This window comes from Aethalodelphis obliquidens, unplaced genomic scaffold (assembly GCF_003676395.1).
Source record: "Aethalodelphis obliquidens isolate GAN/ISIS:26980383/991018 unplaced genomic scaffold, ASM367639v1 scaffold102, whole genome shotgun sequence".
NCBI lineage: Eukaryota > Metazoa > Chordata > Mammalia > Artiodactyla > Delphinidae > Aethalodelphis > Aethalodelphis obliquidens.
This window is the reverse complement of record NW_020838046.1, coordinates 1,157,735-1,181,571: the sequence shown is the minus strand read 5'-3', so window position 1 is coordinate 1,181,571 and position 23,837 is coordinate 1,157,735. Positions and strand designations below refer to the sequence as shown.

General features: G+C 40.2%; 1 non-coding gene across 1 annotated transcript; it reads right to left on the bottom strand.

Moving 5' to 3' along the window:
• Positions 1 to 17,718: 17,718 nt before the first annotated feature.
• LOC113614742 (U6 spliceosomal RNA) lies at positions 17,719 to 17,825 on the bottom strand. The gene has a single exon (XR_003430710.1). It is a non-coding gene; the product is annotated as a U6 spliceosomal RNA (small nuclear RNA).
• Between the last annotated feature and the right edge of the window lie 6,012 nt (positions 17,826 to 23,837).

The window sequence follows — 23,837 nt, the reverse complement described above, 5'->3', positions numbered from 1 at the left end:
CATATAGAGGGATGCTGACCACAGGCACACAGCAGCCAAGACATAATGGAAAGGACACCAGGGCCCAGTCCATGAGACCAGCCCCATGGGAGGCAGGGCCTGTCCAGATCTCCTAGGTGTCTCCAGGACACCGCAATTCAACACACTCAGCTCTTGCCTGAGGACAGGAGTTCCCTGCTCTATCCAGGCCCATCTGACAAATGGCCCAGACCTAGGAGTCATCTCAAACCTCCCTTGCCCTCCTCCCTGGTGTCCTGCTCATCACACAGTCCTGCCAGCTCTAGCTCCTAATTATCCTCAGCAAACCCACCTGCTTCTCCATCTCTACCACCTCCTCCCTGCCCCAAGTTCAGGGGGTGGGGGGTGTTCCAGTAACAGACCTCATGCCCCACCTACTGTTGCCCAAAAAGTACCTTCTCAATGAGGCCTAACCTGACCACCCTTTTTAACGCCGAAAACACATCTTCATCCCCCTTACTTTACCCTTCTTTGCCTTCCCACAGCACTGATCATATTCTAGCATCTTAGATAATTTATTCATTAATTTTTAGTGCTTATTACCCACTTTCCCCACTAAAAAGTGAGCTCCATGAAGGTAGGAATCATTTTCTGTTTTGATCTCTGATGTATCCCGAGGGCTTGAACAGCACTTGTACATAGTAGGTGCTCGACACGTATTATTTGAGTGAGTAAATACAAAATGTCTCATGACCACACTGTTTTTGAACAGCAGGTGAGTACAGCCCTGGGTTTAACCTCCCAAGCTTAAGACAAGAGATTAATAGGGTGAATGTCTTTCAAGTGTCTTCCAGTTGAAAGTGGAAAACTTAACTCAAGATGACATAACTGAAAAGGTCTTTATTGGCTCATGTACCTTAAAAATCTAAGAGTAACTAGTTGCAGGTGTGGCTGCATCCAGATAAGTAAATGATGCTGTTATAACTTGGTGTCATTATTGCTAGTTTGAGCCTCAGGCAGGCTGTCCTTCATGTGTAGCCCTAGTAGTTTCAGGGCTACTCTTTCCCCATCTCAGGTTCACAAGGCAGAGACTTCCTCATAAAAAAGAGTCCCAAGGGCTTCCCTGGTGGCGCAGTGGTTGAGAGTCTGCCTGCCGATGCAGGGGACACGGGTTCGTGCCCCGGTCCGGGAAGATCCCACATGCTGCGGAGCGGTTAGGCCCGTGAGCCATGGCCGCTGAGCCTGCGCGTCCAGAGCCTGTGCTCCACAACGGGAGAGGCCACAACAGTGAGAGGCCCGCGTAGCACAAAAAAAAAAAGAGTCCCAAAATTAGCTTGCCCAGCCCTGGCTTGAGTCGAGTGCAACCCCCCACCCCTGCCCCAAGTGAATTGCCATTCCCAGGGAATGGAATACAGTGACTGGCCATACCTAGAGTACTGGAGTCAGCCTAAAACATGGACTTGGATGGGGGAGGAGTGAGGTCTACTACCCTACAAAGGTAGGAGTCATAGATTCAGGGCAGGCATAAGCAGCTGTCCACCCCTGGTACTTGCCTGCCAGGGGTGCAGGAGTAGCTCCCAGAGGCCCTGGTGGATTCTAATGCTGACAGTGGTTGGCCTGAGGAGTGGCCTGCCTTACCCCGAAAACCTGAGCTGTCTTCTCACCACCCCAAGCTCCATCCAGATGAGAAGTAACTCTAGAAGGTGAAGACCTCAAAATACCACTTTAGCCAAAGTCTGGAATCTCACAATTAAATGTGAGAACAAAATACAAAGTTTAACTATTCTTAAAGAGTTGGCAATAGTATCATTATTTGTAGATGATACAATTACAAACCTGTAAAACTCAAGAGAACTCACTGAAAGTTACTAAAAATAATAAGATAATACACTGAGTTATAAAATCTATATCCAAAACAAGATTGATTTCCCATAGAACAATACCAACTAGCTTGTGTAACAGAAGAAACTATATCATTCACAAAAAGGACAAAAAAATTTTCAACTAGGAATGAACTGTATGAAAAAAATATTAAATGATGTAAAGGAGGACCTGAATAAATAGACATACCTTGTTCTTGAATACAATACTGATACAAATTTTAAAAATGTTCTACAGGGTTTGAGTGTCCTCCCAAAATTCATATTCTCCCTGAATCCTCAGAGTGTGACTTTATTAGGAAATAGGATCATTGAAGATGTAATTAGTTAATATGAGGTCATACTGGAGTAGGGTCTAAAACAACTAATCTAAAACAACTGGTGTCATAAGAAAAGGGCAAGAGACACACAGGGAGAGCACCATGTGATGACAGAGACAGAGATTGGAATCATGTCTACAAGTCAATAAATGCCAAGAACTGCCAGTAACCACCAGACGCTAAGAGGAAGGCATGGACCACATTCTCTTCTAGATACTTCAGAAAGAGCAGGGCCTGCTGACCCCTTGATTTCAAACCTCTGACCTCCATAACTGTGAGAGATTAAATTTCTGTTGTTCTAAGCCATGTAGTTTGTGGCAATTTGTCATTGAAGTCTAGAAAACTAATACAGATCTCAATTCTCTCCCATATTAACTATAAGCTTAATTCAATCCTAAACAAAATCCTAACAGGATTTGGTTGGGTTTGAAGTTTGGTTTGGTTTGATATTTCCTTCCTTCCTTCCTTCCTCCCTTCCTTCCTTCCTTCCTTCCTTTCTTTCTTTCTGGTTTAGGATAGTATCTTGTTCTACATTTTTCTTCTCTTTTTTTTTTTGGAAAAGGAAGAGATTTAAAAGCCAATATTGGGACTTTCCTGGCAGCATAGTGGATAAGACTCCATGCTTCCAGTGCAAGGGACCTGGGTTCAATCCCTGGTCAGGGAACTAGATCTCACATGTATGCTGTAACTGAGAGTTCATATGCTACAACTAAGGAGCCCTGGAGCCGCAACTAAGGAGCCCCTGTGCTGCAACTAAGGAGCTGGCGAGCCACAGCTAAGGAGCCCGCAAGCCACAACTAAGACCTGGTGCAATCAAATAAATAAATAAATAAATATTAAAAAATAAATAAAATGTTGGCATTTAAATAAAAGCCAATCTATCAGAAGGAAAATAAAGTTATATCCAGGAAATTTCTGGAAACCAAAAGTAACAAAGCAGGACTAGCACTCTCTCCTGGATGTGATAAACCCACCCAGCACCACCGCCAAGAAGGAGAAATCAGGGCAGACAAGGGAGTTCAGAAATAGTATAAGTACAAGCAGGGATTTGATATGTGTTAGAGGAGAACCATTGAATCAGAGGGCAAACATAGCTCATTCAATAAAAGGCATTAAGACAACTGGAAATTTAATCAGTTAAAAATAATACTAAAAATTTAATGCCAGGTCACAACCATACTCCTTTCACTAAAATAATGTTCTCATGGATCAAATATTTAAAGCTAAATGAGCCAAACAGAGATGGCCAATTCAAGATGGTGAACCATATTCATATCATATCCCCTACTTCCAAAATAGCTAAGAAATAGCAGGAGAAAACAGCATTTTCAAATGAATAAGTCCCCCCAACAATATGGGGAAATAAAAATGATGCTCTTGATGGACCACATGCTTTGAGGAATTTCTGAAAAATAGAAAGCAAATAAGATCCAACTTATGAGAGAAATCAGAGCAGAGGAACTTTCATTTTGGGTGAGGATTTATTTTTCACACCAAACCTCTTTGCTGCTCTTGCAAAGGGATCCCGACACCCAAACGTACCTGAGACCCAGGGCATGTGCCTGCAGTTACACTGCAGAGATGAAATCCAAAATTCTAATAAGGAAAAATATTACTAATCAGATAAAATTTTCTATTCATCTTATAAACCATTTTCCATTCAAAGATTTTAGAAAACTGAAGCACACTCAGGAATTCCTGAAATCTAAAGGTTGTTATTCAAGTAAAAGACATATGTATAAGACATAGATGACACTGTATAAGACACTGTGTAAACCAAGGTCCCACTACTGATTTACACTCCTGCCACACCAAGCACCACTTGTCATGTTTTGCTCTCAGCTCTGTCCAAAAGAGGAAAATAAACAATTGAGGGTGAAGCTGCTGCACAGACACCCCACAAAAGAAGAACACAAAGGACACTGGATTCAAGCAAAGACCAAATTCCCTTCTCCTTCTCTCCTCCTACACAAATACCTTTCAGACAGTTTTTAGGCTTTTTGTAAGCTATCCTCCAAAGACCTCCCCACACAAGGACTGCATCTGCTGAAATGGAATCATTCTCCTGACAACATCTCTGAGCTTGGCTGAGTCCTGCTGGTGTTCCTGCAGCGAGTGTGTCCTTTGAGTTGGTTCCAGAAGTTGTGATGGATTTTCACTTATCACCTCCTTGGCCCCTCTCAGGCAGCCCACAGAAACAGAGCTGGCCCCATGGTGGGAGCAGAACACACTGGCCTTTGCTACACAGTTGGAGACGTGCTCTGTATATTCTTGAGAAATGGGAAGACCACGTGGAGGCCAGGCCCTGTGCCCCAATTCTCCGGCACAGTCTGAAAGCAGCCCCATGGGCAGTAGCTAAGGAATAAACACAGTCCCACCACAGGAGAAAGAGCCCACACCAAACAAATCCATAGATATCTTCACCCCTTGCTATTAAAATTAAAGCTACATTGAAGTTTCATTTTACACCCATTAAATTAGCAAAGAATAGGAAAGTTAAATGGTAGCTCTGGATGCTGGCAAGGGCATGATGAAATCTGTGCACTGGTGCACATGGGGCTCCTGGGCAAGGCCCTTCCCCCAGGAGGCCTAGGGACCAATATCCCTCATCTACTCAAGTCATCTTTGTCACTTACAACCAAAGAGTCCTGACTAAAACCAGGACTAAACACAGAGATGCTTAGAGCCATCTCTGCAAAATTAGAGACAATCTCAGTCTACCACACAAGATTTACTAAAAAGCAATGATGACACACCAGCACAATAGAATGCGGATGTGGCCTTAAAATGATATAAAGACTAAGTAGTACGTATATCAAATCATTATGTTGTACACCTAAAGCTCATACAATGTTACATGTCAATTTTATCTCAATAAAAACAATAATAATAATAGATACCTTTCTAATTATCGGAAGAAATACACATAAAAAGACATAATATACGGAGTTTTTTAACAGCCTAAAAAACTAAATTATATGACAGAACTAAGACAAAACACACTTGTCATGTGGGCTAGTACATAGATTAATACACAATTGGGACTTCTCTGGTGGCGCAGTGGTTAAGAATCCACCTGCCAATGCAGGGGACACAGGTTCAAGCCCTGGTCCAGGCAGATTCCACATGCCGTGGAGCAACTAAGCCCGTGAGCCATAACTACTGAGCCTGAGCTCTAAAGCCCGCAAGCCACAACTACTGAAGCCTGCGTGCCTAGAGCCCGTGCTCCGAAACAAAAGAAGCCACCGTAATGAGAATTCCGTGCACCACAATGAAGAGTAGCCCCCGTTCGCTGCAACTAGAGGAAGCCCATGCACAGCAACAAAGACCCAACGCAGCCAAAAATAAATAAATAATTTTTTTGTAATTCTAAAAAAAAAACCTATGCAATCAAAAATGTCCCAAAAAGCCACATCCCACTCCAGTCTAGGTAAAAGAGATATAACTAAAACAGAATAATTGGGAAAGATAAACATAAAAGTATGAACAACTTATATCAGAAATGCAGGAGAAAAAGTATAAAGGAGGTTGGGTTCATGGTGGAAAACATTAATTAATATGAAGACTGGCCCTTTGTTATGGTCAAAGGTGCAATTCTCAACATAGATACTGATACCTAAATAACAAATAACATAGCATCAATATTCATAAAGCAAAAATTACAGAAGATATAAAGAATAATAGACACATGAATATTAAAACCTTAAGCTCACATCTCTTCTCCATGACAGTGCAGGAGACCAAAATAAGGATTAATTAATTAATTAAAAATAAATAAATAAAAGCTTAAAGTAAATAGTCTCTTTTGTGCATCTTCCCACTTAAAAAAAAAAACTCCTCCTCAATATCAACAAACAGAAACACACACAAACACACAGTATGAAAAAAACACAGATGATGCCCAATTAAGGGAAAGAAGAACTCAGAATGAGATCCATCTCATCCTTCCAAATATACAAGAAGTAACCACATGTGTGGGCAAGAATGGGTCTTTATTTGGCCCTCATTTTATTCCGGGACCAGTGCTAAGTGACATACATATACTATCACATTTAACATTCACTATGGCTCTCAGGCAGGTAGGCTAGGACACCGAGGTAGGACACCGAGGCTTCAAGAAGTAGCCTTAGGAATAACCCTCACCAAGGAGGTGAAAGACTTATATGCTGAGAACTATAAAATTTTCATAATGGAAATTAAAGATGATTTAAAGAAACAGAAAGATATCTCATGCTCTTGATTGGAAGAATTAATATCGTTAAAATGGCCATACCACCCAAAGCAATCTACAGAATTAAAGCGTTCCCTATCAAATTACCTATGACATTTTTCACAAAACTACAACAAATAATCCTAAAATTTACATGGAACCATAAAAGGCCCAGAATTGCCAAAGCAATCCTGAGGGAAAAGAACAAAGCAGGAGGCATAACCCCAGACTTCAGACAATACTATAAAGCTACAGTAATCAAAACAGTATGATACTGGCACAAAAACAGACATACATCAATGGAACAGAATAGAAAGTCCAGAAATAAACCCACACACCTATGGTCAATTAATCTTTGACAAAGGAGGCAAGAATATATAACGGGAAAAGATAGTCTCTTCAGCAAGTGGTGCTGAGAAAGTTGGACAGCTGCATGTAAATCAATGAAGTTAGAACACACCCTCACACCATGCACAAAAATAAACTCAAAATGGCTTAAAGACTTAAAGACAAGACACTGTAAAACTCCTAGAAGTGATCATAAGCAAAATATTCTCTGACATAAATCGTATCAATATTTTCTTAGGTCAGTTTCCCAAGGCAGTAAAAATAAAAACAAAAATAAACAAATGGGACATAATCAAACTTAAAAGCTTTTGCACAACAAAGGAAACCATCAACAAAATGAAAAGACAACCTATGGAATGGGAAAAAATATTTGCAAATGATGCGACCAACAAGGGCTTAATTTCCAAAATATACAAACAGCTCATACAACTCAACAACAAAAAAACAAACAACCCAATCGAAAAATGGGCAGAAGACCTAAGTAGACATTTCTCCAAAGCAGACATACAGATGGTCAATAGGCACATGAAAAGATGCTCAACATGGTTAATTATTAGAGAAATGCAAATCAAAACTATAACGGCATACCCCCTCACACTGGTTAGAATGGCCATTATTAAAACGTCTACAAATAACAAATGCTGGAGAGGGTGTGGAGAAAAGGGAACCCTCCTACACTGTTGGCAGGGATGTCAGTTGGTGCAGCCACTGTGGAAAACAGTATGGAGGTTCCTCAGAAAACTAAAAATAGAATTGCCGTATCATCCAGCAATTCCACTCCTGGGCATATATCTGGACAAAACTATAATTCAAAAAGGTACATGCACCCCTATATTCATAGCAACACTATTCACAATAGCCAAGACATGGAAACAATGTAAATGTCTACCAACAGATGAAGGATAAAGAAGATATGATACATACATACAATGGAATATCACTCAGCCATAAAAAAAGAATAAAATAATGCCATTTTCAGCAACATGGATGCAACCAGAGATTATCATACTAAGTGAAGTAAGTCTGGAAGAGAAAGACAAATACCATATGACATGGTATCAAATACCATATGATACCACACTTATATGTGGAATCTAAAATATGGCACAAATGAACCTCTCTACAAAACAGAACCAGACTCACAGACATAGAGAACAGACTTGTGGTTACAAAAGGTGGGAGTTGAGGGCAGGATGGACTGGGAGTTTGGGGTTAGTAGTTGCAAACTATTACGTATAGAATGGATAAGCAGCAAGGTCCTACTGTATAGCACAGGGAGCTATATTCAATATTCTGGGATAAACCATAATGGAAAAGAATATAAAAAATAATGTATGTATGTGTATAACTGAGTCACTTTGCATACAGCAGAAATTAACACAACATTGTAAATCAACCATACTTCAATTTTAAAAATCAATTTAAAAAAAAGAGTTAAGTAGCTTGACGGTGATCCCCAGCCACAACTCTCCAAGGAAAAGGAGCATTCATTGAAGGTAGGGAGGACTGTTCAGAGGCTTTTCATTTGTTGGTTTGTTTTCAAATTCCATTTTGAGTTTTTCTGTCATCTTTTCCAATTAAAATAAAATCAAGAAAGCTGTGAAAAGATTAGTACCTTCCACCTGGCTCTGAAATCCACCTCCTATTCCCCACGCCTGACACCAACTGTCCCGGTTCAGCCCTGGCCTCAGCCACATGCTCTTCATTCTGGAGTAGTCTTTCTTCTGCTTACCACCCTCCTGTTCATGTTTTTCATGGCCTTCAAAGAAAATCCAGGCACCACAGCCTATGTGCTCCAGCCCATGCCCACTGCTCTCGTTTTCTGCTACACCAGTGCCCCCAACTCACTGCCAGCTGCCATCATCACATCAAATGTTCCAAGTTCCCAAACACACCCATTTATAATGCTGTTCCCCAGCCCAGCACGCTCTTCTTACTGCTTAGTGAATTCTTTTTTTATTAACAATTTTACTGAGATACAATTAACATACCATGAAGTTCACCTTTTTAAAGTGTACAATTCAATGGTTTTTAGTGTGTCACAGAGTTATGAACCATCACCAAAATCAATTTTAGAACATTTTCATTACTTTCCCCCAAACCTCCATACCCATTAGCCTTCACCCCCTTTTCCCCTCCAGTCCTAAACAACCAGTAATCTACTTTCTGTCTCTGTAAATTTGCCTCTTCTGAACGTTTCATATAAATGGAATCATATAATTGGTCTTTTATGACTGATTTCTTTCACATAACATAATGTTTTCAAGGTTTATCCATGCTGTCACATATATCAGAACTTTATTCCTTTTTATTGCCAAATAATATTCTACTGTATGAGTATACCATATTTTGTTCCATTCATCAGTTGATGGATTTTGGAGTTGTTTCCACTTTGGGGCTATTATGAATAAAACTACTATGAATATTCCTGTACAGGTATACCTCATTTTATTGTACTTCACTTTATTGCCTTCAAGGATATTGAAATTTTTACAGATTGAAGGTTTATGGCAACCCTGTGTTGAGCAAGTCTATTGGTGCCATTTTTCCAACAGCATTTGCTCACTTTGTGTCTCTGTGTCACATTTTAGTAATTCTCCCAATATTTCAAAATTTTTCATTATTATGTTTGTTATGGCGACCTGTGATCAGCGATCTTTGACGTTACTATTGCAAAAAGATTACGACTCACTGAAGGCTCAGATTATGGTTAGCAATTTTTAGCAATAAAGTATTTTTCAATTAAGGTATATACATTGTTTTTTTAATGTAAGGCTATTACACACTTAATAGACTATAGTGTTAACATAACTTTTATATGCATTGGGAAACCAAAACATTCATGTGACTCTCTATATTATGGTATTCAGGAACCGAACCCACAATATCTCCAAGGTATGCCTGTACAAGTTTTTGTGTGAACACGTTTTTACTTTTGTTGGGCATATACCTAGGAGTGGAATTGTTGGGTCATATTGTAACTCCATGTTTCACCTTTCAAGGAATTGCCATGTTGTCTTCCCAAATGACTGTACTGTTTTATGTTCCCACCATCAGTATATGAAGGTTCCAATTTCTCCACATTCTCACCAACACTTGTTGTTATGTGACTTTTTTATTCTAGCCAAGCCAAGTATGAAGTGGTTCTCATTGTGGTTTTTTTTTTTAATAGATCTTTATTGGAGTATAATTGCTTTACAATGTTGTGTTAGTTTCTGCTGTATAACAAAGTGAATCAGCTGTATGTATATATATATCCCCATATCCCCTCCCTCTTGAGCCTCCCTCCCACCCTCCCTATCCCACCCCTCTAGGTCATCACAAAGCACCAAGCTGATCTCCCTGTGCTATGTTGCTGCTTCCCACTAGCTATCTATTTTACATTGGTAGAGTATATATGTTGATGTTACTCTCATTTCCATGATAGCTAATGATGTTGAACATCTTTTTATGTGTTTATTAGCCACTTGTATATCTTCTTTGAAGAAATGTATATTCTGATCATTTGTCCTTTTTTTTTTTTTTTTGGCCATGCAGCACAGCATGCAGGATCTTAGTTCCCCAACCAGGGATCAAACCTGTGCTCCTTGCAGTGGAAGCGTGGAGTCCTAACCACTGGACCATCAGGGAATTCCCCATTTGCCCATTTTAATTGGGTTATTTGTCTTTTCTTAGTAAAATGTAAGAGTTCTTCAATATTTTAAATACAGGGCTCTATCGTATATACAAATATTTTTACATGTTTGATGGTGTCCTTCACAACGCAAAAGTTCTTGACAAAGTACAACTTATCTCTTTTTCCTTTTGCTGCCTGTGATTTTGTTGTCAATCTGTTTATGTGCTGTAGGTCTGTTCAGATTTTCGAGTTCCTCCTGAGTCAGCTTTTGCACTTCGTCTTCCTAGAATTTGTTCATTTCATCTGTTATCTAATTTATTGACGAATAGCTGTTCATAGCATTCCTTTATAATCTTTTTATTTCTGTAACGTCGGTAGTAATATCCCCTCTTTTGCTTAGTAAAGTCTTATTCATCTTGTAAAATCCAGCTCTTACTTAGTGAGTTCACCACCTTCCCAACACACACACTCACACACCTTCCTCAGTTTTCTTCTGTGTTCACTGCCTACCTCAGTCACACTGTAGCCAGGGTACCTTGTCACTCAGTGTCACAGTCGGCTTGCTTACAAATCAGGAGACTGTGAGTTCTTCAAAGCATAAGACATCCCCACTCATCTCTGAGTACCCAGCTACCAGGGCAGGGCTGGCTGGACTGTCACTGAACTGGATGAGTCTTTGCTGGCATCAAAGAAGGGGATACCCTTGGCTTTCTCTGGCAGTGCTGAGGACTCAAAGAGTGGGAGTAGAGAAAGCAGGTGTGAGGGAAAATGAAGTAAGAACTAGTAACGGGGCTCCTTTCCAAATGTGAGTGGCTCCCCAAGCCCTCAAAGAACAAATTCTTTCTAGACCATATAAATTAACTGCTAAGGAAGCACAGTGCATGGAAGACCCTAGGGGCAACACTACACTATTAGGTATTCATAGAGTGCCTTTATGCAGCCCTCTTTCTTTCTCCAGAGGTATTTGGCATAAGGGACTTGACAGATAAGGTTTGAAAGTTAAAACCGGTTCCCACTAACACAGTCCCGAGGTCCTTTGGATACTATCACCAGCCATCTGAGTATGTAATAAATACCGGGGCTGAACAAAGCCTGGCATGGCTGTTTCATCAGGGCTGGTGAGATTTTATGGGATCCCTTTGCTAATTAAAATTCACTCTTCCAGACAGCTGTGATCTTTGGTGTCTTATGCACCTGAAAAATATATCTTGACATTTAAGCCACACTCTCTGGGATGGTTCTAGTGGCAATAATAAGCCCTAAATTCCAATCAGAATGAAAATGCTAAATTCTATGTTGGGGCTTGATTTAAAGGGCAAGGACACCCAGACTCCTAAGGTTTGTCATTAATCCATCACTACCCAGAGGAACAACCCCTCTCCCTGTCCTTGGAATGACAAGACCAACAACCCAAGGCCACTGCCCACTCCAGAAATTTGAGACTATTATCACAACATACCACCTTCTTGCTCTGGACAATTTGGGGTGCTTTTAATGGGCAGTTGGCATATAGTTCAGAAACTCACTGAGCCACACAAGGTCAGGGGACTGGGTGAGCAGAGCCCCCAGCCCTGCTCCAGGCTCAGTCCCAAGAGCACGGTGACCACTAGCTGCCACCCCTGCCCAGGGTCCCAAACAGGATCCAAGTGACTGGGGGGAGGAGGCTCCTCGCTTTCTGCCAGATCTCTGCTCTCAGGCTCTCCTTATCCTGGGACCCTGGCCTTTCAGCCACCCACACAGGTCTCCTCCCCAGTCCCTCCCAGGTCCCCAGGAGGGAGCACCCGTGGAAAGGAAACACTGTGAGTGCAGTAGTCCTCTTCTGTCTGTGCCGGCCAGGCAGTGCATTCCTGACCAGGAAGGCTTTGAACCCTGTCTGAAATGTGGGCCCCGAGCACATTTTGCCTTCATGCCTTTGCAGTGCTGCTGTTGGACCATAATGCCCCTCCCCATCTGCTCCTAAACCAGGACTACACCCCTCATGGTGGCTTCCCTCACCTGCACCCCAGCAACCAAAGAAGATCAACTACCTCCATTCTGAAGTCCCCCACATCTCTGGTGTAGACAACCCTGATGGGCTAGTCGTGCTCCCACGGTCGCCCATTGCCTGTCCCCCCATGTAGGGAAGGCAATAATGGCTCACGGGGTGGGACTGGGGTCAGGAACACAAGGAGAAATCTGCCCTGGAGGTTAGCTAGACCCATCACCTGCCTCTTGGTCACATCAGGCCCAGGGAACAGGAGGAGCTGGGCTGTCTTCTCAGGTGGAAGAGCAGTTTAAGGAAACGCTGTCTTTGTTCTTCCTTCCTCTAGGAGGTTGCCAGAGAATGCAGTTTTTACAGGAGACAGAGTCAAAGGATAAAGGGAAGAGTGAGAGAATGAGGCAGAAGATAGCTACAAAGGAAAGGGATGCTGGGACAGCAGCCCTGAGACAGCCAGTGATGCTCACTCCAAATAAGCTGCTTCCTGCTCCAAGCTCTGTGTCCCATCTGTAACCCATCACCAAGGTTTTTTGGTTTGGTTTGGTTAACAATACAAATGTATTACCTATTCACAAAATTAAATTTATCTTAAAAATATGTATGGAAGCTTGAGGCTGGAACATACCAGGCCGGCCGCCAAAGCCCTTTGTTCCCCTTGGGCCCGGCAGGCACATCTGGTGAGGGTGAGTGGTCTAGGTGGGATTGGAGATGCCCCTGCTGGGTCAACGCCACCAGCTGCAACTAGGGGAAAGCAGGATGAAGTGGTCCAGCTTTTAGGATAGTCGCTGCTGGGCAGATTTCTACGTCCTCTATTTCAGGGATCCCCAACCCCCATACCGGTCCGCAGCCTGTTAGAAACCGGCTGCGCAGCAGGAGGTGAGCGGTGGGCGAGTAAGCGAAGCTTCATCTGCCGCTCTCCATCACTCGCATTACCGCCTGAACCATCATATCCCCCCCCGCCACCAGGTCCGTGGAAAAATTGTCTTCCACAAAACTGGCTCCTGGTGCCAAAAATGTTGGGGACCGCTGCTCTACTTAATATTCTCTTTAACTCAAGACATTCTGACTCTATCTTGGAGGCTGGTACCAGAAAATCCCACAGCAGAAGACTGTGCCTGAGGTGACAGCCCCAGACTCCACCTTTTCTCTCCTCCATTGCCATGCCTGGGTTGGACCCAAGGCTGTTGGAACTGTGACATTTAAAAGTCCCTTGCAAAATATTTGTGACTTTATTGTTAACCACCCCATATTTTTGTTGCCTTAGTAGATTTATTTATTTTCATTGTTTTTTGGAGTATATACAAAGACAATTGATTTTTGTTTATTGATTATATATCCAGCAGCTTGCTAAACTACCTTATAAATTCCAGTCTTCTGTCTCTAAATGGAGGGAGGGGGTCTATTTATACAAGCATATCATCAGACAATAATTACTATTTGGTTTCCTTTTTCTAATCCTTTATGTTGAATTTCTTTTTCTTCTTTGTCTGCACTGTCTGGGACCTATAGGACAATACCAGATGGAAAGAGCACACTGGGTATCCAATCTTATTCCTGATTGGCTAAGAACTACCTCTAGCATTTCACCCTGGAGTGTAATGTTTGCCATATAGTATATAGCTTCTTCTATTTCTAATTTGCCAAAAGTTCATTAGGGTTTTTTTTTTTTAAATCTATTTATTTATTTTTGGCTGTGTTGGGTCTTCGCTGCTGTGCATGGGCTTCCTCTAGTTGCCGAGTGGGGGCTACCCCTCGCTGTGGTGCACGGGCCCCTCACCACCACGGCCTCTCCTGTTGCGGAGCACAGGCCCTAGGCACATGGGCTTCAGTAGTTGTGGCTCACGGGCTCTAGAGCTCAGGCTCAGTAGTTGTGGTACATGGGCTTAGTTGCTCTGTGTCATGTGGGATCTCCCTGGACCAGGGCTCAAACCTGTGTCCCCTGCATTGGCAGGTGGATTCTTAACCACCGCGCAACCAGGGAAGCCCAGGGTTTTGTTTCTTTTTAATCATGAGCAGCTTTTGAATTTTATCAAATTCTTTGTGTGCATGTATTGAGAATATCATTTGCTATTTTCTCCCTCAGCCTATTAATGTGTTGAATTCACTAGTAGACTTTCTAACTCAACATTGAGTTTCTGGAATATTACAACCTTGACATGCTTATATTAATATATATATTGCTTTGATTCAGTTTGCTGATATTTTACTTAGAAGGGTTTTGCACCCATGTTCAGGAGTAGATTGGCCTATGATTTACTTTTCTTCTAATTTTGTCTAGTTTTAGTATCTCGGTTATTTTAGTATTAAAATTTGAATTGGAGAGTATTTTTTTCCAGATTCTATATAACCCTGAAATGATCTTCTCCTTAAAAGTTTTATTAAACTTACCTCAGTCTGTTGTTTCATTTACAAAGTATTGTTTACTAATAATTTAGTTTCTTTAAATATTATTAGGGTTTTTTTCTTCCTCCTTGAGCCAGTGCTGTTTAATTGTATTTTCTAGATGTTTTTAGAAAGTTCTGGATTTAAGGGCATCAAATCTTCCATGTTACTTTCCTATTGTCTTTGCTTTATCTTGAGTCTATCTCCTCTTCATTTCTGAAATTTTTGGTGTGCATGTGTGCCCTTTTTTTCCAACTTTATCAGGATACATTTCATATACCAGAAAATTCACCATTTAAAGTGTAGAGTTCTGTGGTTTTAGCATATTCACAGAGTTGTGCAACCATCTCCACCATCTAATTTTAGAACATTTTCAATATCATTAAGAGAAACCCCATTCACATCAATAGTCATTCCCCATTCCCACTCCCTCCCTACCACCTGAACTGGCTTTTAATATGTTGAATGTTTACATTGGTTCAAAAGTCAAAAGAACATTAAGTGGTATAAAATAAGTATAAAAATATACAGAGAATTCTAACTCCCACACCCTCTTTATAGGTAATCATTTCATTAGTTTTCTATATTTCTTTATGCAAACATAAGGAAATGCAAATATATTTATTCCTGTTTTCCATACTTTCCTTACAGAAAGATAACATAATTTACACACTATCTTGCACCTTGCTTTTTCACTTAGTAGCTAGAACTGCTGGTACTATGTTGAATAGCAGCAGTGAGAGCAGACATCTTTGCCTTGTTCCTGATCTTAAGGGGAAAGGATCTAATCTTTCACCACTAAGTACGATGTTAGCTACAGGTTTTTTGTAAATGTTCTCTTTCAAGTTGAAGAAGTTCTCCTCTATTCCTAGTTACCTAGGAGTTTTTATCATGAATAGATGTTGAAATGTGTCAAATGCTTTTCTATATCAATTGATACAATCTTGTGATTTTGTTGATATAGCAGATTACACTAATTGATTTTGGAATGTTGAAACAACCTTGCATCCTTAGAACAAACTTTATATGATCATGGTGTATAATTGTTTTTATAAATTGCTGAAATCTCTTTGCTAATATTTTGTTAAGAATTTTTGAAATATCTTACAATTCTATATGTCAGTTATACCTCAATAAAACTGAAATTGTAAAATAAAACTAAATTAGCAGAGAAAAAAGAATTTTTGCATCTATATGCATGAGGGATATATACATACTGTCTATATGCATGAAGGATATATACACTAGTCTGTAGGTTTTTCTTTTTCATTTTCTTTTTTTTTTCTTTTCTATTTTTTTTTCGCATTGTCTTCGTTTTTGTTAGCAGGGTAATACTGACTTCATTAAATGAGTTGGGAAGTATTCTTTCCTCCTCTGTTTTCTGGAACAGATTGTGTAAAATCGGTGTTAATTCTTCTTTAAATGTTTGAAAGAATTCAGGAGTGAAATCATGGTCCTAGAGATTCCCTTTGGGGTAGTTTTTTAATTATGAACTAAATTTTGTTAATAGTGATAGAGCTAATTCAATTAACTATTTAATATTGGGTGAGTATGGAATTTGTGTTTTCAAGGAAGTGGTCCATTTCATGTAAATTGTCAAATGTATGTATTTACAGTTGTTCATAGTATTCCCCTTTCATTCTTTCAATGTCCACAGGGTCTGTTTTATTCCTGATATTAGTAATATGTGTCATCTCTCTTTTTTCTTTGTCAGCCTTGCCAGTGCTTTGTCAATTTTATTGATCATTTCAAAGAACTAGCTTTTTGTTAATTGATTTCCTCTGTTGTTTTTTTCTTTTCAGTTTCACTAATTTCAGATCTTATCTCTATTATTTCCTTCATTCTGCTTGCTTTGGGTTCTTTTTCTAAGTTGTTGAGTGAAAACTTAGACTATTGATCTGAGACTTGCCCTCTTTTCTTTTTTTTTTTTTTTTTTTTTTTTGGACGCGCAGGCTCAGCGGCCATGGCTCACGGGCCCAGCCGCTCCACGGCATGCGGGATCCCCCCGGACCAGGGCACGAACCCGTGTCCCCTGCATCGGCAGGCGGACTCCCAACCACTGCACCACCAGGGAAGCCCTCTGATGTTTTTGAATGTATCTTTTTGTAGAGCCCTTTGGTGGTTGTTGTAAGTATTACATTATACATACATAATTTATCACAGTCTAATGGTATTGCTATTTTACCAGTTTGAGTGAAAGAAACCTTACCTCCTTTAAAGTCCCTTTACCCTCTACTATTTATAGTTGTCTTAAATGTTACCTCTATATATATTGAGACCCACATTAGACAGTGTTATAATTTTTACTTCAACCATCAAAACTAATTTGGAAAAATCAAGAAGGAAAGTCTATTGTATTTATCTATATTTTTGCTCTTTCCATTGTTCTTCTTTTTTGATGTTCCAAGATTCCACCATTTTTCATTTTCTTTCTGTTTGGGGAACTTCCTTAGCCATTCTTTTATGTTAGGTCTGCTGGCAACAAATTCTTTTAGTTTTCCTTCGTCTGAGAATATCTTGATCATCCTTCTATTCCTGAAGCATATTTTCATCGGGTTGACAGAATTCTGGGTTGACAGTCATTTTTTTTCAGCTCTTGAAAAATATTGTACCACTTTCTTCTAGTCTCCGTGGTTTCTGGTGAGAAATCTGCTGTAATTTGAATTGTTTTTCTCCACAGGTAATATATTGTTTCTCCCTAGCTGCTTTCAAGATTTTTTATTTGTCTTTATTTTTCAGATGTTTGACTCTGTTGCGTATTGACATGGCTTTCTTCAGATTTATCTTATTTAGAGTTGTTTCTTACATCTAGATGTATGTTTTTTACCAAGTTTGGGGATTTTTCAGCCATTATTTCTTCAAATACTTTTCAGTCCCATGCCTTCTCCTCTCCTGGGACCCTGATGACATAAATGTTAGATCTTTGTTATAGACCCACATGTCCCTGAAGCTCTGTTCTTTTTTATCGCTCTGTATTTTCTCTCTGTTATTTCAATTGGGTAATATATATCATTCTATCTTTCTTTTTTAATATGGAGCACTTCATGAATTTGCACGTCATCCTTGCACAGGGGCCATGCTAATCTTCCCTGTATCATTCCAATTTTAGTATGTGTGTTGCTGAAGCGAGCACCATATCATTCTATCTTTAAGTTAATTGATTTAATTGATTCTTTCCCCTATCATCTCCAATCTGCTATTAAACCCATCCATTGAGGTTTTTGTTGTTGCTGTTATTGTACATTTTAGTTATAAAATTTCGCATTTAGTTCTCCTTTATATCTTCTATTTCTCTGCTGAGGCTTCCTATTTTCTCATTTGTTTCAAGCATATTCATAATTTGCACACTGCAGCATTTTTATGAAGGCTGCTTTAAATTTCTTGTCAGATAATTCTAACATCCATGTCATCTTGGTGTTGGTGTCTGTTGATTGTCTTTTCTCACTCGTGTTGAGATCTTATTGTTTCTTGGTGTGATGAATGATTTTCTGTTGAAACTTGGATGTTTTGGTGATTATGCTATAGGGCTCTGGATCTTACTTAAATATTGTATTTTAGCCAATTGCCTCTGACACTACTCCAGTGGGGAAGGGAATGCTGCCTTATTAATACCAAGTGGGGTAAAAGTTCAGGTTCTCCACTCAGCCTCCATTGACACCCAGGTTGGAGAAGGGGCTCCTTGTTATTGCTGGGCAGGGATGGGAGTTCAAGCTCCTTACTAAGCCTCCAATGAACCACCCTGCCAGGAGGGCAAGGAATACCTTATTACCGCAACCCACATCTGATCCCCTTGAGGAGGCGGCCTCATTACTGCTGAGCAATTGTTAAATTCCTGACCCTCCCTCAGGCCTCCTCTGACAACACCCCAACAAGGAGGCAAAGGTGAAATGGAGGTGGAAGTCCAGGCTCCCCATGTGGTCTCCACTGACAAGCAGGGTGTTGGGGTGGTAATGCTTTGTTTTCACCCAACAAGGATACAAGTCCTGGCTCCTCACTTGGCCTTCTCTGCCACCAAGCTTCTGATGGGGGCATAGATTGAGCTATCTCATTACAGCTTGGCAAGAATGAAGTCTAGGCTTTCTTCACAGCCTTTAACGATGGAGATGGGGGTGAGGCCATCATTTTTTTTCTGTGGAGTTTGGCTGAAGTAAAGTGGTTATTGTCTAAAAGTTTTCTGTCTTGCTAGGCTGTCTCTTTCTAGTCCTTTGGCCACAGAGAGCAGGCTTTGTTGAGTCTTTTAGTCAGTCTGCTTTTATCTCTCTACCTTTCAGAGTCTTCTTACATCTGTTTTATAAATAACTTCCAGGAGTTTTAGTTGCACTTAGCAGGAGGAATAGGGAAAATTATATCTACTCCATCTTTCCAGAAGCAGACTGGAAGACTGTTTTAATATCGCCAAATGTATTTTACATTCTGACCGGCAATGTACAAGGGTTGCATTTTCTCCATGTCCATACTAACACTTATTTTCTGTTTTTTCGATCATAGCCATTCTAATAGGTGTAAAGTGATATCTCATTGTGATTTTTATTTGCATTTCCCTTATGATTACTGATATTAAGCATCTTTCCATGTGCTTACTGGTCATTTATATATCTTCTTTGGATAAATGTCTATTCAAGTCTTTTGCTTATTTTTGAATTGGGTTGTTTGGGGGGTTTGTTATTGAATTTTAGGAGTTCTCCATACGTTCTGGATATCAGTCTTTTATCAAACTGGTGCTTGCAAATATTTTTTCCCATCCCATTACTTTTTTACTTTGTTGGTGGTATCCTTTGATGCATAAAATTTTTAATTCTGATGAAATCTAATTTGTCCATTTTTTTCTTTTGTTGCCTGTCCCTTTGGTCTCATATCCAAGAAATCATTACCAAATACAATGTCATGAAAATTTCCCCTATGTTTTCATCTAAGAGTTTTATAGTTGGGAGTTCCCTGGTGGTCTAGTGGTTAGGATTCTGTGCTTTCACTGTTGTGACCCAGGTTCAATTCCTGGTTGGGGAACTGAGATCCCACAAACCACACAGCCAAAAAAATAAATAAGAGTTTTATAGTTTTAGTTCTTACATTTAGGTCTTTTATCCATTTTGACTTAAATTTTGCATATGTTAGATAAGGGTAGAGTTCATTCTTTTTCATGTTGATATCCAATTTTCCCAGCACCATTTCACAACACTACTGAAAAGACTGCCCTTTCCCCAATTGAATGGTCTTGGCAACATTGTCAAAAATAACTTTTTTAAAAGACTGAAATCATGAATTCATAAAAATATAAAATAAATACATTAAAATATTTAATTTAACTCATTGATTAATGATAAAATCAGTAAGATGTTGCAACCAATTTAAAGGAGAATTCAAAGGACAGAGACATACATAAAGCCTGAAATGAATCTACAAATAGATATAAAATTGACCTTTTTAGGGGTGTATGTATTAGTTTCTTACTGCTGCTATCACAAATTTACTGGCTTAAACAACAAATTTATTATCTTACAATTCCAGAGGTCAAGAAGTCTAAAATGGGTGGACAGGTCTGTTTCCCTCTGGAGGCTCTAGGGGAGAATCTATTTCTGCCTTTTCCAGCTTAGGCAGGTTTCCTTCATTCTTTGGCTCAGGCCTGTAGCCTTCTCTAACACTTCTCCTTCTCTAACACTGACCAGTCAAAACGACCCTTATGATTACACTGGGCCCTCCTGGATAATTCAGGAGACTCTCCTCATCTCAAGATCATTAACTTATCACATCTGCAAAACCACTTAGGCCATGGAAAGTAACACATTCACAGGTTACAAGGATTAGGACATGAACATTTGGGGGGGGCATTATTCTGCCTACAAAAACGGGGGGTCAATTGTTCTTCCATCATAAAGAATTAATTTGCATATGTAAAGATTAAAATCATTTGCATTGCTATTGGTTATCTTTAATTTACAAAATTATAAAATAGCACAAAGACAATGAAAGGCGCAGACACATGCGGGAATAATCCAGAAGGTAGTGCTTAGTTTTCTATCCCACTCCAAAGCATAGTTTTCCATTGAAGATGCCCAATAATTCTTTTGGCCCATTTCAAAGTCTTTCACAATTTGTACTGATTCTCTAATCTGTTTTATCACTTTATTTCTGTTTCAATTCTGTTTCATTTCCTCATTGATAACCTCTATATGTCTTATCATGCTTTCTGCTCTATTCTCCTTTGAGCTCCTTTAAATTTTGTGTTCATTTGTGATTTTGTATTTTCTTCTGCTTCTCTCCTAACTTCTACACGGCCCTAATGTCCACTGACTATCGGCCCATCTCCTCCTCTTGTTTGGCTTTTTCTTTCCTAAGGTCTTAAATTTCTGCTTTGCTGTCTTTCTTCAAAGCTGCAAATACTTCATTGAGGTATTGTTATTATTATTAATGTATGTTGTACGGTCAGGGTACAATTTTCCCCCTCCTTTAGCAGCATTTTTTCTGATGTATTTTCTTCATCTGCAGAATAATTCTGTTGTCCCTTTTCAGGATTTTTCTTACGGTATTCTTATGAATGTGCTGCAATACCTATTATGTTGCTGATATTTAGGTGAGTTCTATTTTCTTGGAGTAGCTATTATCAGGGGAGTCCTGGGTGTTAGTGGGATTGGGGGACATGGCTCCAGGGCTCCCTCCTCTGTGACTACCAAGGACAGTTTCTTTCACCTATATCTCTGCAGAGCCAGGCCACCAGACTAGAAGGGCTCCCCCAAGCTCACAAATACAACTAAGCAACACACTCCCAGATAACCAGTGGGTCAAAGAAGGAATTGAAAGTAAAATCAGAAAGTACTTTGAGATGAATAAAAATGAAGACACAACATACCACAACTTATGGTATGCAGCTAAAGCGGGCCTAGAGGGAAATTTATAGCTATTACTGTCTGTATTAAGAAAGAAGAAAGATCTAAAATCAGTAACCTAATGGTTTACATTAAGACACTGGAAAAAGGAGAGCAAACCATCCTAAGGAAGGGTGCCTTCCCAGCCTCTGAGCTCCTTCAATTCTTTCACCAGCAGCTGCTGTTTCCAAGGGACACTGAGCCTGCCTTCCAGAGATCTACTCTTTTTCCAAAGCAGTTATCCCTAGGTTGGCCACATCTGGGCCTCCTCCAGGCCCATCCACATCTTCTCTCAACCTCCTCCAGCTGATTTTCAATCTTTATCACGGCAGCTTCTTCTCAGGGTGAGGCCTTCTCTTTCTAGGACTGCTCATTAGACTCTTCCCCACTCCCCCTGCTTCTCTGCCAGTCCTAGTGCTCCACTGTGAGAGATTTTGGCCACAGTTAAATGCAATTTGAGGCTTGGAGCTTTCTTCTTGTTCTTGGAGGGACAGTAGTCTTGAAGAAGGATCTTACTTCCCTGTTCAGGGATTGAACCTAGCTGCCAGTCCACCAGGGGCTAGAGGCTAGAAGCAAAGTTCCCTGATTCTTACTCCATTTGAAAGCAAAAATGTTTCAAGGAGGCAAAAACTTCAAAACAGGTAAAAAGTTTATTGTTAGAGACAGAGCACAACATATGGGAGAGCACACAGAGAAACAGTTTATTTATTTAAAGCAGAAATACACACCCAGAGAGGAGTGCAAGCGTCCTGAATGAGGAGTGCATGAAGAGGTGATTTAAATCACTTATGTAGGACAGTTCTTCTGGGTCTTTTTTTACATTTGGCCAATTATCTTGTTTCTTTTTTTCACAACTGACTAGTCTTAGGACCCTCCCCAAGATGCCTGCACAACTCTTTCCTAAGATGGATCCCACTGCAGAGGCCTATGGGTGTATGTCCATACATATTATGGGGTGGCGCCACCTCCCTTTCTGATCCCCAAGGAGCCTTCCTGCACATGTGCAGACAGGGAAGTTTTCCTTGACCTCAGGGGTGGGCACCTTATCTCTTTACTTTAGCAGAGCTCAGCTTCTGCCACTAGCTTTGTCCTTGAAGTGTCTGGGTGAGAACAAAGCTTCAGTTTTACTCCACCTGACAAACACCAGCTGTCTGGCCCAGGGGCACATCTATCTCCTACCTCACTCTGTCTCCTAGATTCACCAAAGGTGGAGCTTTGTTTTGTTATTGGGGGATGGGGGAAAGTTCAGGGTCTCCACTGTTCTGCATGGTTTTTAGGACAAAAAGTGTGAAGGTCTGCAGCCTCAGAATGGGAGAAAATATTCACAAACGAATGAACAGACAAAGGATTAGTCTCCAAAATATATAAACAGCTCAAGCAGCTCAATATTAAAGAAACAAACAACCCAATCCAAAAATGGGCAGAAGACCTAAGTAGACATTTCTCCAAAGAAGTTATACAGATTGCCAACAAACACATGAAAGAATGCTCAACATCACTAATCATGAGAGAAATGCAAATCAAAACTGTAATGAGGTATCATCTCACACCAGTTAGAGTGGGCATCATCAGAAAATCTACAAACAACAAATGCTGGAGAGGGTGTGGAGAAAAGGGAACCCTCTTGCACTGTTGGTGGGAATGTAAATTGATACAGCCGCTATGGAGAACAGTATGGAAATTCCTTAAAAAACTAAAAATAGAATTACCATATGATCCAGCAATCCCACTACTGGGCATATACCCAGAGAAAACCATAATTCAAAAAGACACATGCACCCCGATGTTCATTGCAGCACTATTTACAATAGCCAGGTTATGGAAGCAACCTAAATGCCCATAGACAGACGAATGGATAAAGAAGATGTGGTACATATATACAATGGAACATTACTCAGCCATAAAAAACAACGAAAGTGAGTCATCTGTTGAGACGTGGATGGATCTAGAGACTGTCATACAGAGTGAAGTAAGTCAGAAAGAGAAAAACAAATATCGTATATTAACGCATGTTTGTGGAACCTAGAAAAATGGTACAGATGAACCAGTTTGCAGGGCAGAAGTTGAGACACAGATGTAGAGAACAAATGTATGGACACCAAGTGGGGAAAACCATGGTGGGGTGAGGATGGTCATGTGCTGAATTGAGCGATTGGGATTGACATGTATACACTGATGTGTATAAAATTGATGACTAATAAGAATCTGCAATATAAAAAAACAAAACAAAACAAAAAACCTGGGCCCCGCAGTGAAAGCGCCACGTCCTAATCTCTGGACCACCA